We start from the raw sequence: 13,626 nt of genomic DNA on the forward strand, positions 1-13,626 counted from the left end.
TGACCCTGCTACAGTGAAGGAACGGCGATATAGTTCAAAGTCAGTGTAGTGTGTGACTTGGAGGTGAACTTGCAGGTGGCCGTGTTCCCATGCATTTGCTGCCCTTGTCCTTCTAGTTGGTCGGGGTCACGTGTTTGGAAGGTGCTGTCAAAGGAGCTTTGGTGCGTTACTGTGGTGCATCTTCTAGATTGTACACAGTGCTACCTCTGTGCGTCTGTGGTGGAGATAGTGAATGTTCGTGGATGGGGTGCCATTCAAGCGGGCTGCTTTGTCCTGGATGGCGTCGAGCTTCTTGACTGTTGTTGGAGCTGCAGCCATCCAGGCAAGTGGGGAGCATTCCATCAACACTCCTGACTTGTGCCCATAGATGGTGGACAGGCTGCAGAGGAAACCTCCATCTACATTGTCCCATCAAAGTCTCTGAGGGCACGTAGAGCATGTGTTAGATACAGAGCAAAGCTACTCCCACACTGTCCCATCAAAGACTCCCAGTGCAGGTACAGCACGGGGTTATACACAGAACAAAGCTGCCCTTTACACATTCCCATCCATCACTCCCATGGCAGGGATAATCACGAAGTTAGGTACAGAGCAAACCTCGCTCTACACAGTCGCACTAATCAGTCGCAGGGCAGGTACAGTACTGATAGATGCAAATAAAAGTTCCTGAAGCACTGTCGCGATATCCACGCCCATGGCCGATTCAACATGCTTTAGTTAGAGTCTATTGCTCCCTCTGCACAGGAGAATAAAACAGTCCCAGGACAGGTACTGCACAGGGTTCGATACGGAGTAAATCTCCCTCTACACTGTCGCCATCATGCACTCTCAGGACTACGATTGCTGGGGAATTTGGAGCATTTGCTGCCTGAAATCAGGGAAAGCATCTGCCCCGTAGCAGTCTATGGAGTAGCAACTGCAGAGGAGAGAGAGAATAGGGAGAGTTGCAAGTGTGACGCAGATTGTACCTTCTGGGGAGGCAAGGAAGCAGCAATTCTGTTTGGAGAGGTGGATTTGGAGCTCCGGAATGACAATTTTGTTTGGACTGTTGGGAGTGTGAGCAGAAGATGGAAAATCCAAGTGTGGGGCTTTGAAAATCTGCAGCGTGTATCAGCGTGTAATTATTCCCATGTTGCACAAAGGGATAGACATTCCCACCCCAACTACCTGCCTCGGGAATGTACCGGGCAACTCCAGCTGATCCTGGCAAAGATTCCTCCCACAGCTCGAAGACAACAAGAAGTTTTAACTTTGGAATAACTGTCTTAAGGTGCTCGAACGACCTGTTGGAGAGATGATGCCTCACAGCCTATCTGTCCCTTCCACAATCCACGTGTTAAACTACAAAATAACGTCAAGACCCATCCTGACGTGAATACGCAGCTCTAGTAATTTTCGTTGATCAAAAATATTTCACTAAGTAACATTAGGAAAGGAAAACGCCCCTCGTTAACCAGGCTTTCCTGTATGTTATTCCATTCCCACTGCCAAGTGAATCACATTGATTTGCTGAAATCATTTTTCCTCTCTGTTGATTCATGTTCCTGATTTAAATGTCGATTCCCTCCCAGGTCTTGCTGGATTTTTTTCCTCCCTCGTCAGCTCCTCTCAAACCTCCTTCCAAGCCCCATCAGATGCTGCTTCAATCTCCCTGGCCAGTGCTGTGAAATGGCTCTTGGGGTGAAATAAGAGGCCAGTTCAGCAGTCTGTTGAGGGGTCGATGTTTTAGGACATTCTCCATTGAGCAGGAGAATTTCAAAGGGAGAGATTCAGTCCCGAACTGAGCAGACGCACTTCATGGGCCAGCTGAGAACAGTCAGATGCTAAATACATGCAACCAGTCAGTCAATGTCTCTGGAGAAAGTAAGATGTTCTCTCCACTCATGTGCAGTTTTGACCCAGTAATCATTGCCACTAGCTGTAACTCATGAAACATTTCCCTGGTCCCAGGTAATAAGTCAATATCCAATGAAACAGTTGTTGAATGATTGAAACAATTAGGAATTTATGATGAACATGTATAAAACACTGGTTCAGCCTCAACTGGGGTATTATCTCCAATTCTGGGCACTGCACAATTGGAAGGATGTGAAGGCTTTTGGGAGGGTGCAGATTCATAGAGAAGCTGGCGTTGTTCCCCTGATAGAGGAGAAGGTTGAGAGTTGATTTGCTAGAGATATGCAAAACCATGAATGCTCTGAAGAGAGGAGATGTAGAAAAACGCTTTCCATTGGCGGAAGTGTCGAGAACAGTAGAGGCAGATCCCCTCAACTCATTTTAAAGGAGTCTGGATATGCACCTCAAGAGCAGTAACCTGCAGGGCTGCGGTCCGAATGTTGGAAGGTGGGATTAGACTGGGTTAATGCTCCTATTTCTAATGTTCGTATGATCTAAGCAACAGAGGCAGAAGAGCAGAGATAGAGGTGGTAGCAAATAGATAAGAATTGTGGTGCACGAACCGAACTGCCGAAGGAGTTTCATTCCAGTTTCATCTCAGGCATTACGGCCTGTCTCTAACATACAATGGACAAATTGCCTTAACAATGCAAAGCTTCGCTCGACTTAAGGGCATTTCCTTCCCCGCTCTAAGCAAGTAACCAGCACTGCAGTCTTCAGACCTGATATAACTGAAGATGAAGTGAGCAAACCTCAGGCCTTGACAGTCAGATTAACGAGAAATGAGTTTTAAGAAGGAACGTTGGAATAGTTCCATTCACCCCTGTTTACTGCCAGTCTCGTTAGGTTAATATTCCCATGTGAGTGCTTTTTATCATCGGAGTCTGCTATCCTAATTCAATGTTGCATCAGGTAGCATCTCGAATCTGGAAACTTTCAATACCTTGGCTTTTTTTAAAATCCTAAAACCAGATTTAAGTTTATTGTTCACACGTTAAAATGGTTACCCGTTTGCCCACGCCACGGCCACTAAATCCCGTCCTGCAAGATGTAATGTAATGATTTGACTTCACCTTGTAAAACCATTTCGCTTTATTTGCCTCCATATAATCCACGTAACTTTCGTCTGTGGATCTTAGTACTGAATACGTTAGAACATACAGTGTAGCATGTCCAAATGCAACCTTCCCTGCTCTAAGGAGAACAATCCCAGCTTCTTCAGTCTCTCCACATGAACTGAAGTCCCTCATCGCTGGGACCATTCTGGTTAATGTCCCTTTTAACTTTCTCTGCTGTCAGGAGTACAATCCCATCTTCACTGGTCTCTCCACACTAACTAAAGGTCCTCATCGCTGGGACTATTCTGGTCAATCTCCCTCTTCACCTTCTCTGCTCGAAGGAGACCAATTCCCCCCTTTCCCAGTCTCTCCACATTAAGTGAAGCCCCTCATCCCTGGGACCATTCTGGTCAATCCCCCTCTTAACCTTCTCTGCTGTAAGGAGAACAATCCCAACTTCTCAAATAGCAACAATGGTAAATTGCCGTTTGCACCTCCTTCTTTTAAAGCTTTAAAGGACTTCCTCCTTTTTGAGTTATCAAGACCCTGCTTCTGTCATTCTCTCTGTTGGGATATTTCGGTTTCCCAACAACCATTTAATAGCTTTCAACATGCAAACAAACATACGAACATACTAAATAGCAGCATGAGGAGGCCACTCGGCCCCATTCCTTCTCTCCCCGCTCTGTCTCTCCCTGGCTGGAATAAAGTTATAGTTAATTGATGAACTGATTATCAGGAATACATTGGGTAATAAACTGAACAACTTTTTAAAAGGGGCAGGAGAATAATCCCTCATTCTGATTATCTCCCAATCTGGCGATGGGGTTTAGTGTGAGTATTTTAGGGTGAGTTTGCATCAGTGTTTGATATTTTCGAACTGCAGTGACATTCCAAACAAGGGCAAGACTTGCAGGTGTAAAATTAACCAAGAAATGGCTCAAAGCATGCTGTCCAGGGATAGAGGGAGGGGGAGAGATGAAAAGAGAGTGACAGACACACAGCGTGAGACAGAGGGTGAGTCAGGGGTAGAGTCAGATGGAGACAGAGTGAGATCTAGGAAGAGACGGATGGAGAGGCAGAGGGAGAGGTAGAGGGAGAGTCAGAGGGAGACAGAAAGAGAGACAAAGGGAGAATCAAAGAGAGATATGGGGAGAGATAGAGATAGATGCAGAGACAGACAATTAGAAAGGGAAAGAGGGAGGGACAAACAGAGAGAGGGCGAGATAGAGCCTCCACCACATTCTGAGGCAAAGAATTCTAATGTTGAACAACGCTCTTAGAGAAGGAATTTCTCTTCACCAGCTAGAATTGGCTGTCTCCCGGTTTGTCACTGGGGAAAGTCTCTGTCCAAGACAGCGTGTGACATGTTTGTAAGCGTGTGAATCTGGCCCGTGTCTCACACAGTACACACTGTGACTCTCTAAAGGGTTCTGCTCCAATTCCCTGGATACGTGCTTGTTAGCAATAGGGTTATGTTACTGGGCTGTCACAGCGTTGACATTATGGAAAAGGTACGACACAGAAAGAAGCCATTCAGCCCATCATCTCTGTGCCAGCTGAAACAAAACTAGCTACCTATTCTAATCCCACCTTCGATCATCTGGTCTGTAGCATAGCTGATCGGATACCGGGCACCTTTTAAATGAGCTGAGGGTTTCTACCCCCACTACCATTCCTGGCAGTGAATTCCAGACACCCACCATCCTCTGGGTGAAAAAGATTTTCCTCATGCCCCCTCTAATCCTTGTACCAATCATCTTAAATCTGTGCCCCCGATAATTGACATCTCTGCTAGGGGAAGCAGATTATTCCAGTCTACTCTATCTAGGCACCTCATAATTTTGTGCATCTCAATTAAGTCACACCTCAGCCTCCTCTGATCTAAGGAAAACAACACTAGCCTATCCAATCTTACCTCATAGCTGCAACTTTCAGACCCTGGCAGCATTCTTGTAAATGTCCTCTGTACTCTCTCCAGAGCAATTATGTCCTTCCTGTAAGATTGTGACCAGAACTGTACACAATGCTCCAGCTATGGACTAACGAGCATTTGATCCAGTTCCAGGATTACATCCCAGTTTTTGTACTATGTATCTCGGCCAATAAAGGAAAGCATTCCATATGCTTTCTTCACCACTCTATCTACCTGTCCCGACACGTTCAGGGAGCTGTGGACATGCACTCCAAAGTCTCTCACTTCTTCTACCCTTCCCAATATACTCCCGTTTATTGTGTATTCCATGTCATTGCTTGTCCTCCCCAAGTGCATTACCTCACACCTTTCTGGATTGAATTCCATTTGCCACTTTTTCGCCCAATTAACCAAACCATTTATATCATTCTGGAGTCTATGGCTATCCTGTTCACGATCAACTGTATGGCAAACTTTTATGTCATTTGCAAATTTTCCATTCATGCTTCCCAAACTTAAGTATAAATCATTAATAAATACCACAAATAGCAAAGTACCCAACACTGAGACCTGTGTAATGCCACTGGAAAGCACCTTCCATTCACAAAAAAACATTTATTTCCTGTCACTGAGCCAATTTTGGATCCAACTCGCCACATTCCCCTGTATCCCATGGACTTTTACTTCTCTGACCAATCTGCATGCAGGACGTGATCAAATGCCTTACTAAAATCTATGTAGGCAACATCCACTACACTATCCTCATCAAGTCTCCTTGTTGCTTCCTCAAAAAAACGCAATTAAGTTAGTAAGATACGGCCTTCACTCAACAAATCCATGCTGACTAGCCATGGTTAATCTATGCCTTTTTAAGACAGTTATACTATCTCTCAGAATTGATTCTAATATTTTTCCGACCATTGAGGTCAGACTGACAGGCCTATAGATATTTGAACGATCCCTCGCACCCTTTTTAAGCAATGGTTCAATGTTTGCAGACTTCCAATCCTCTGGTCCCTCGCCTCTATCGAGTGAGGATTTTAAAATGATCCTCAGAACTTCCGTTATTTCCTCCCTGGCTTCCATTAACAACCTGAGATACTTTCCTTCCAGCCCTGACAATTTATCCACTTTTAATGTCAGACCCTCTCGTACTTCCTCTCTCATTATGCTTATCATATCTAATATTTCACACGTCTCCTCTTTAACAACAATGTCTGCATCATTCCGAAGAAGGGTCACTGACCCGAAACGTTAACTCTGCTTCTCTTTCCACAGATGCTGCCAGACCTGCTGAGTGATTCCAGCATTTCTTGTTTTTGTTTCAGATTTCCAGCATCCGCAGTATTTTGCTTTTATCTGCATCATCCCTCCCCTTTGTGAAGACAGAGGAAAAAGTACTTATTATGAACCTTGCCCACATCTTCTCCATCCACGCATAAGTTACCTTGCACATCTCTGATAGGCCCTACCCTGTCCCTTGTTATCCTGTTGCTCTTAATGTACTGATAAAACACCTTCGGTTTTCCTCTTTTTTCATGCAAATATTTTTCATGTCCTCTGGTTGCTTTCCTAATTTGCTTTCTACTTAACCCCGACACTTCCTATACTCCTCTCGGCTTTCTGAAGTATTTTGTTTTAAGTGACTGTCATAAAATGTATTTTTCTGCTTTGTCATCGGAGCATTGGAGCATATCTTACCCTGTATGATTCCAGATAACCAGGGAGCTCCAGATTTAGCAGTGCCGCCATTTTTCGTTGTGGGGATAAGTCTATATTGTGGCCGTAGAATCTCGCTTTGAATGCCTCCCACTGGGTTGCTAGTGATTTTCCATTAAGTAGTTGAATCCATTTCAACTCTCAACTTCGTAAAATTTACCTTCCCCCAATATTGAACTTTTACTCCCTCTGCCTCTGTCATTCTCTTTTCATCTCTCTCCTTTCCTCTATCCCTGGACTGTAATGCTTTGAGCCATTTCATGGTTGATTTTGAACCTGTAACTGCAGGGAATGTCACTGCAGTTTGAAAATAACAAACACTGATCCAACAGTCACCCCTAAAACCCTCACACTAAAAGAATCTGCCGAGTGTACGGGAGAGAAGGATGGAGTGGAAGAGACTCTGTATTTCTCCAGTACTGAATTGCAGTGGGTTGGATGTTTAATCAGTCTCTCACTGTGCCTGTTGGTTGAGTAGGCGAAAGAAACGAGAGCAGTTCGCATCCCTGTGTGACTGTCACTCCTTCTGTTGTCTGTGTGCAGAATTAAACCCTGAGTCCCTCTATCCAGGTCTGGCTGTGATATCTGGAAAGATGCCGAATCTTTCATTAGTTGCTCTGCTCAAACCGAGTTCAAGGCCTGAGTAGTGAACAGAGTTTCACATTAATTGTTTTAATAATACTATGATTGAGCAGCAGGTTATGATCAACTCGGCCAAAGGCGGACAAAAATCCTGTCCATCAACCTTTCTACAGGGAGTGCGAGGATCTCCTGGTTCCGTGCGTTTAAGGGATACAGACCGATACATAGGCAACGAACCCCAGAGATTCACAGCAACGACTGTGTACATGAGAAGATCTAACAACCGGGAGCTGAAACTCTGGGATGGGCTCTATTGTCACTGTGTTTGTGTGTCCGGTATAATCGCGGCAGATCCGTGTCTCTCTTGTTTCGAATGAAACGAAGAAGATCGCCATTCGCTATCACTCACATTGACCGCGGGTTTCACTCCGGTTAGACAAACCTTTGATGACTGAAATGAATTCTACAAGGTCCCAGCAAACACACCGACTCTCTCCTTCCTCCCATGTTTCTGTCGGAATGTTTTGAGAGGAGGGTCTCAATGGTAATAAAAACATTGCGGGGAGAGATGGCAGTTTGAACATCGAAATGGGATAAGCTAACGGCTGCCAGACCAGCTGAGTTGTTCCAGCATTTCTTGTTTTTATTTCAGATTTCCAGCATCTGCAGTATTTTGCTTTTATGCGACCGGCTTTATAGGTTATAGATTCCCTCCACCCATCCCGACACCCTCTCCACCCTACACCCATGTTCAGTTTCATTGTTCGGACATTGATGAGGGTGAAATGGGGAATGTTCCCATTGATTTTTGTTGCAGTGATCGGCGCCCGCGAGATATTGCCCCGCCCACTGCGACGTCAGCAAACGGAGAAGAGCGCATGGGCTCCCCTTCCTCCAACACTGCTTCTGAGCGTCATTCACTGAGTGAGCAGAAGATTGTTAAAATCAGCTGCGAATGGAGACATCAGGGCTTCAGGGTAAGTGAATAAATGGCATTTGCTTCCAGCAGCAACACCAGGTTTGGGTGCGCGTCTGCACATGTGCTCAGAAATTAACATTGAATAGCGGGCAAGTTCAGCGAGAGTCGGGGACTGGGTGAAATGCACACGAGAGGCCTGGATACCCGAGTCCAACCCGAGCGTGAACCGAGGACATGTGTTAGGCTCGGCTGGGGCCCATCTTGCAGCTCCGGCCTTCGGACTCGGCTCGGGCCGGGTCCAATTCGGGTCCGGTCGGACACACTCGGTCAGTGCTCTGCTGATCAGTATTGAAATTCACAAAAAGCTGACAGGAGCTGGGAGTCCCGGTCGGAACTGCGTCTGCGTAGTCAGCTGGTGTCATCACTCTGCCGTCATCACGCATGGGCTGTAGCTTCTTGCAGGTTGGGTGTCAGGAAGAGAAGTAAAGGTATGGTCGGGTCGGGCTCGGGTTCGCTTTGGCTCGGTCGGGTACTGAGTGTGTGTAGACTGGAGTCCTGACAGTGAACAGTTTATATTTTTATATAAACACAGTATACTTTATAATCGTTTTATAATAATTAATCACGCAGGACCTTCCTGCTCTCTGCATCTCAGTGATATCATTATCAGTGATAGGCAACACGGTTTTGTGCAGGGAAGGTCATGTCTCACCAACTTAACAAAATTCTTTGTGCAAGTGACAAAGTTGATTGATGAGGGAAGGGCTGTAGATGTCATATGCATGGACTTCAGTACGGCGCTTGATAAGGTTCTCCATGGTAGGCTGATGGAGAAAGTGAAGTCGCATGGGATCCAGGCTGTACTAGCTAGATGGATAAAGAACTGGCTGGGCAACAGGAGACAGAGAGTAGCAGTGGAAGGGAGTTTTTCAAAATGGAGACGTGTTGTGTTCTGCAGGGATCCGTGCTGGGACCACTGTTGTTTGTGATACACATAAATGATTTGGAGGAAAGTATAGGTGGTCTGATTAGCAAGTTTGCAGACGACACTAAGATTGGTGGAGTAGCAGATACTGAAGGGGACTGTCAGAGAATACAGCAGAATATAGATAGATTGGAGAGTTGGGCAGAAAAATGGCAGATGGAGTTCAATCAGGGTAAATGCGAGGTGATGCATTTTGGAAGATCCAATTCAAGAGTGAACTATACAGTAAATGGAAAAGTCCTGGGGAAAATTGATGTACAGAGAGATTTGGGTGTTCAGGTCCATTGTTCCCTGAAGGTGGCAACGCAGGCAAATAGAGTGGTCAAGAAGGCATACGGCATGCTTTCCTTCATCGGACGGGGTATTGAGTACAAGAGTTGGCAGGTCATGTTACAGTTGTATAGGACTTTGGTTCGGCCACATTTGGAATACTGCGTGCAGTTCTGGTCGCCACATTACCAAAAGGATGTGGATGCTTTGGAGAGGCTGCAGAGGAGGTTCACCAGGATGTTGCCTGGTATGGAGGGCGCTAGCTATGAAGAGAGGTTGAGTAGATAAGGATTATTTTCATTAGAAAGACGGAGGTTGAGGGGGGACCTGATTGAGGTGCACAAAATCATGAGAGGTATAGACAGGGTGGATAGCAAGAAGCTTTTTCCCAGAGTGGGGGATTCAAATACTAGGAGTCACGAGTTCAAAGTGAGAGGGGAAATGTTTGGGGGGGATATGCGTGGAAAGTTCTTTACGCAGAGGGTGGTGGGTGCCTGGAACGCGTTGCCAGCGGAGGTGGTCGATGTGAACCCGGTAGCGTCTTTTAAGATGTATCTAGACAGATACATGAATGGGCAGGAAGCAAAGAGATACAGACCCTTAGAAAATAGGCGACATGTTTAGGTGGAGGATCTGGATCAGCGCAGGCTTGGAGAGCCGAAGGGCCTGTTCCTGTGCTGTAATTTTCTTTCTTCTTTGTTCTTTGCTCACTGGATAAACTTGCAGCAAGTATTTCAAGCTGTGAAGCAGGAGTCTGGGTAATGTATGATGATATTTACTGAGCCTTTGGGCTATTGCGGGGTTTAGTTTAAGCTTTACGATGCTGGTACAGTGTGGCCAACCTGACTGGGCACAGCTCCATGGGTTTCTGTTTCACAGTTCCAGCAAGCCAGGTTCGATTCTGGGTACTGTCTTTGCGGAGTTTGCAAGTTCTCCCTGTGTCTGCGTGGGTTTCCGCTGGGTGCTCCAGTTTCCACCCACCTCCAAAAGACTTGCAGGTTGATAGGTAAATTAACCATTGTAAATTGCTGCTCGTGTCGGTAGGTGGTAGGAGAATTGTGGGGATGTGGTAGAGAATATGGGGTAAATGTAGGATTAGTATAAATGGGAGGTTGTTGGTCGGCACAGACTCGGTGTGCCGAAGGGCCTATTTCAGTGCTGTATCTCTAAATTACTAAATAAACAATCACTGACTTCGTGGCTCCAATCGTCATATTTATAAACCACATTTCAAGTCCACCAAGAGCTGGATCCGGAACGGTGACCCGACCCGAAACCGACACATATCGACAGGTCTCGTCGGGTTCGGATCTGGTAGCAGGCCTTTAGCAGGACCTGGTCCCGGGACATGGAGTGTGTCGAGGGGCAGAGAGAGGCTTTTCTTGGGCAGTGTCTGGACACGGTGGGAGAGACATAATGTGAAGAACTAACTATTGAAAATCATTGCAGCTTTCTCTTGTCAAATAGTAATGAATGCTCCTGGTTCAGATCCAGACTCCCGCTGTTCATTGTTATTGAACAGTGAACAGCAGAAACAAATGGCTGCTGTATAATAATAACCCAATGACATGTGTCCAAAGGTGATCTTGCACGACAGTACACTATGGATGTAAAACGAATGCTATCTACTGGAGAATGTTCAGCAGTCGAAAGTCCTGTCGCTGGAAAACATAAATTTGTTGTTTTCTGCAATAATAAAAGTTCAAGTGTTTTGGTAAATGCAAATGTTGCAAACTTCTACGAAAATATCAGAGCAAAAAGACGGGAAATTCATCTTTGCAGTGGCACTGCAGCCTTACAGCTCCAGCGATCCAGGTTCAATTCTGGGTACTGCCTGTGTGCAGTTTGCAAGTTCTCCCTGTGTCTGCATGGGTTTCCTCCGGGTGCTCCGGTTTCCTCCCACATGCAAAAGACTTGCAGGTTGATAGATAAATTGACCATTGGCAATTGCTCCTAGTATAGGTAGGTGGTAGGAAAATATAGGGACAGGTGGGGTTGTGGTAGGAATATGGAATTAGTGTAGGATTAGTACAGATGGGTGGTTGATGGTCGGTACAGACTCGGCGGGCCGAAGGGCCTGTTTCAGTGCTGTATCTCTAAAACTAAAATGTCAGGTAAGGCATTTTGCAAGGTCTAATGTAGGTGGGAAGTAGACAGTAAATGGCAGAATCCTTAGGAGTATTGACAGGCAGAGAGATCAGGGCGTACAGGTCCACAGGTAACTGAAAGTGGCAACGCAGGTGGATAGGGTAGTCAAAAAGGCATACGGCAGGCTTGCCTTCATCGGTCGGTCCATAGAGTATAAAAATTGGCAAGTCATGCTGCAGTTGTACAGAACTTTAGTTAGGCCACACTTAGAATATTTCATGCAATTCTGGTCGCCACACTACCAGAAGGACGTGGAGGCTTTGGAGAGGGTTAGCAGGATGTTGCCTGGTCTGGAGGGCATTAGCTATGAGGAGAGGTTGGATAAACTCGGATTGTTTTCACTGGAACGACGGAGGTGGAGGGGCGACATGATAGAGGTTTACAAAGTTATGAGCAGCATGGACAGAGTGGATAGTCAGAAGCTTTTTTCCAGGGTGGAAGAGTCAATTACTAGGGGACATAGGTTTAAGGTGAGAGGAGCAAAGCTTCGAGGGGATGTGCGAGGCAAGTTCTTTCCACAGAGGGTGCTGAGTGCCTGGAAATGGCTGCCGGGGGAGGTGGTGGAAACAGGTACGATAGCGACGTTTAAGAGGCATCTTGACAAATACATGAATTTAGAATTAGAATTGGAACATTACAGCGCAGTACAGGCCCTTCGGCCATCGATGTTGCGCCGACCATCTAACCTACACTATTCCATTTTCATCCATATGTCCATCCAATGACCACTTAAATGCACTTAAAGTTGGCGAGTCTACTACTGTTGCAGGCACGGCGCTCCACGCCCCTACTACTCTCTGCGTAAAGAAACTACCTCTGACATCTGACCGACATCTTTCACCCTCAACTTAAAGCTGTGTCCCCTCGTGTTTGCCATCATCATCCGAGGAAAAAGACTCTCACTATCCACCCTATCTAACCCTCTGATTATCTTGTATGTCTCTATTAAGTCACCTCTCCTCCTACTTCTCTCTAACGAAAACAACCCCAAGTCCGTCAGCCTTTCCTCGTAAGACCTTCACTCCATTCGAGGCAACATCCTAGTAAATCTCCTCTGCACCCTTTCCAAAGCTTCCACATCCTTCCTATAATACGGTGACCAGAACTGCACGCAATACTCAAGGTGCGGCCTCACCAGAGTTTTGTACAGCTGCATCATGACCTCGTGGCTCCGAAATCCGATCCCCCTACTAATAAAAGCTAACACACCATATGCCTTCTTAACAGCCCTATTAACCTGGGTGGCAACTTTCAGGGATTTATGTACCTGGACACCAAGATCTCTCTGCTCATCTACACTACCAAGAATCTTCCCATTAGCCCAGTACTTTGCATTGCTGTTACTCCTTCCAAAGTGAATCACCTCACACTTCTCCGCATTAAACTCCATTTGCCATCTCTCAGCCCAGCTCTGCAGCCTATCTATGTCCCTCTGTACCCTGCAACACCCTTCGACACTATCCACAACTCCACCGACCTTCGTGTCATCCGCAAATTTACTAACCCACCCTTCTACACCCTCATCCAGGTCATTTATAAAAATGACAAACAGCAGTGGCCCCAAAACAGAATCTTGCGGTGCACCACTAGCAACTAAACTCCAGGATGAACAATTGCCATCAACCAGCACCCTCTGTCTTCTTTCAGCTAGCCAATTTCTGATCCAAAGCTCTAAATCACCTTCAACCCCATACTTCCGTATTTTCTGCAATAGCCTACCGTGGGGCCCCTTATCAAACGCCTTACTGAAATCCATATACACCACATCCACGGCTTTACCCTCATCCACCTGTTTGGTCACCTTCTCGAAAAACTCAATAAGGTTTGTGAGGCACGACCGACCTTTCACAAAACCGTGCTGACTATCGCAAATGAATTTATTATTTTCAAGATGATTATAAATCCTATCTCTTATAACCTTTTCCAACATTTTACCCACAACAGAAGTAAGGCTCACAGGTCTATAATTACCAGGGCTGTCTCTACTCCCCTTCTTGAACAAGGGGACAACATTTGCTATCCTCCAGTCTTCCGGCACTACTCCTGTCGACAATGACGACATAAAGATCAACAACAACGGCTCTGCAATCTCCTCCCTGGCTTCCCAGAGAATCCTAGGATAAATCCCATCTGG

This window comes from Heterodontus francisci, unplaced genomic scaffold (assembly GCF_036365525.1).
Source record: "Heterodontus francisci isolate sHetFra1 unplaced genomic scaffold, sHetFra1.hap1 HAP1_SCAFFOLD_240, whole genome shotgun sequence".
Classification (NCBI taxonomy): Eukaryota; Metazoa; Chordata; class Chondrichthyes; order Heterodontiformes; family Heterodontidae; genus Heterodontus; species Heterodontus francisci.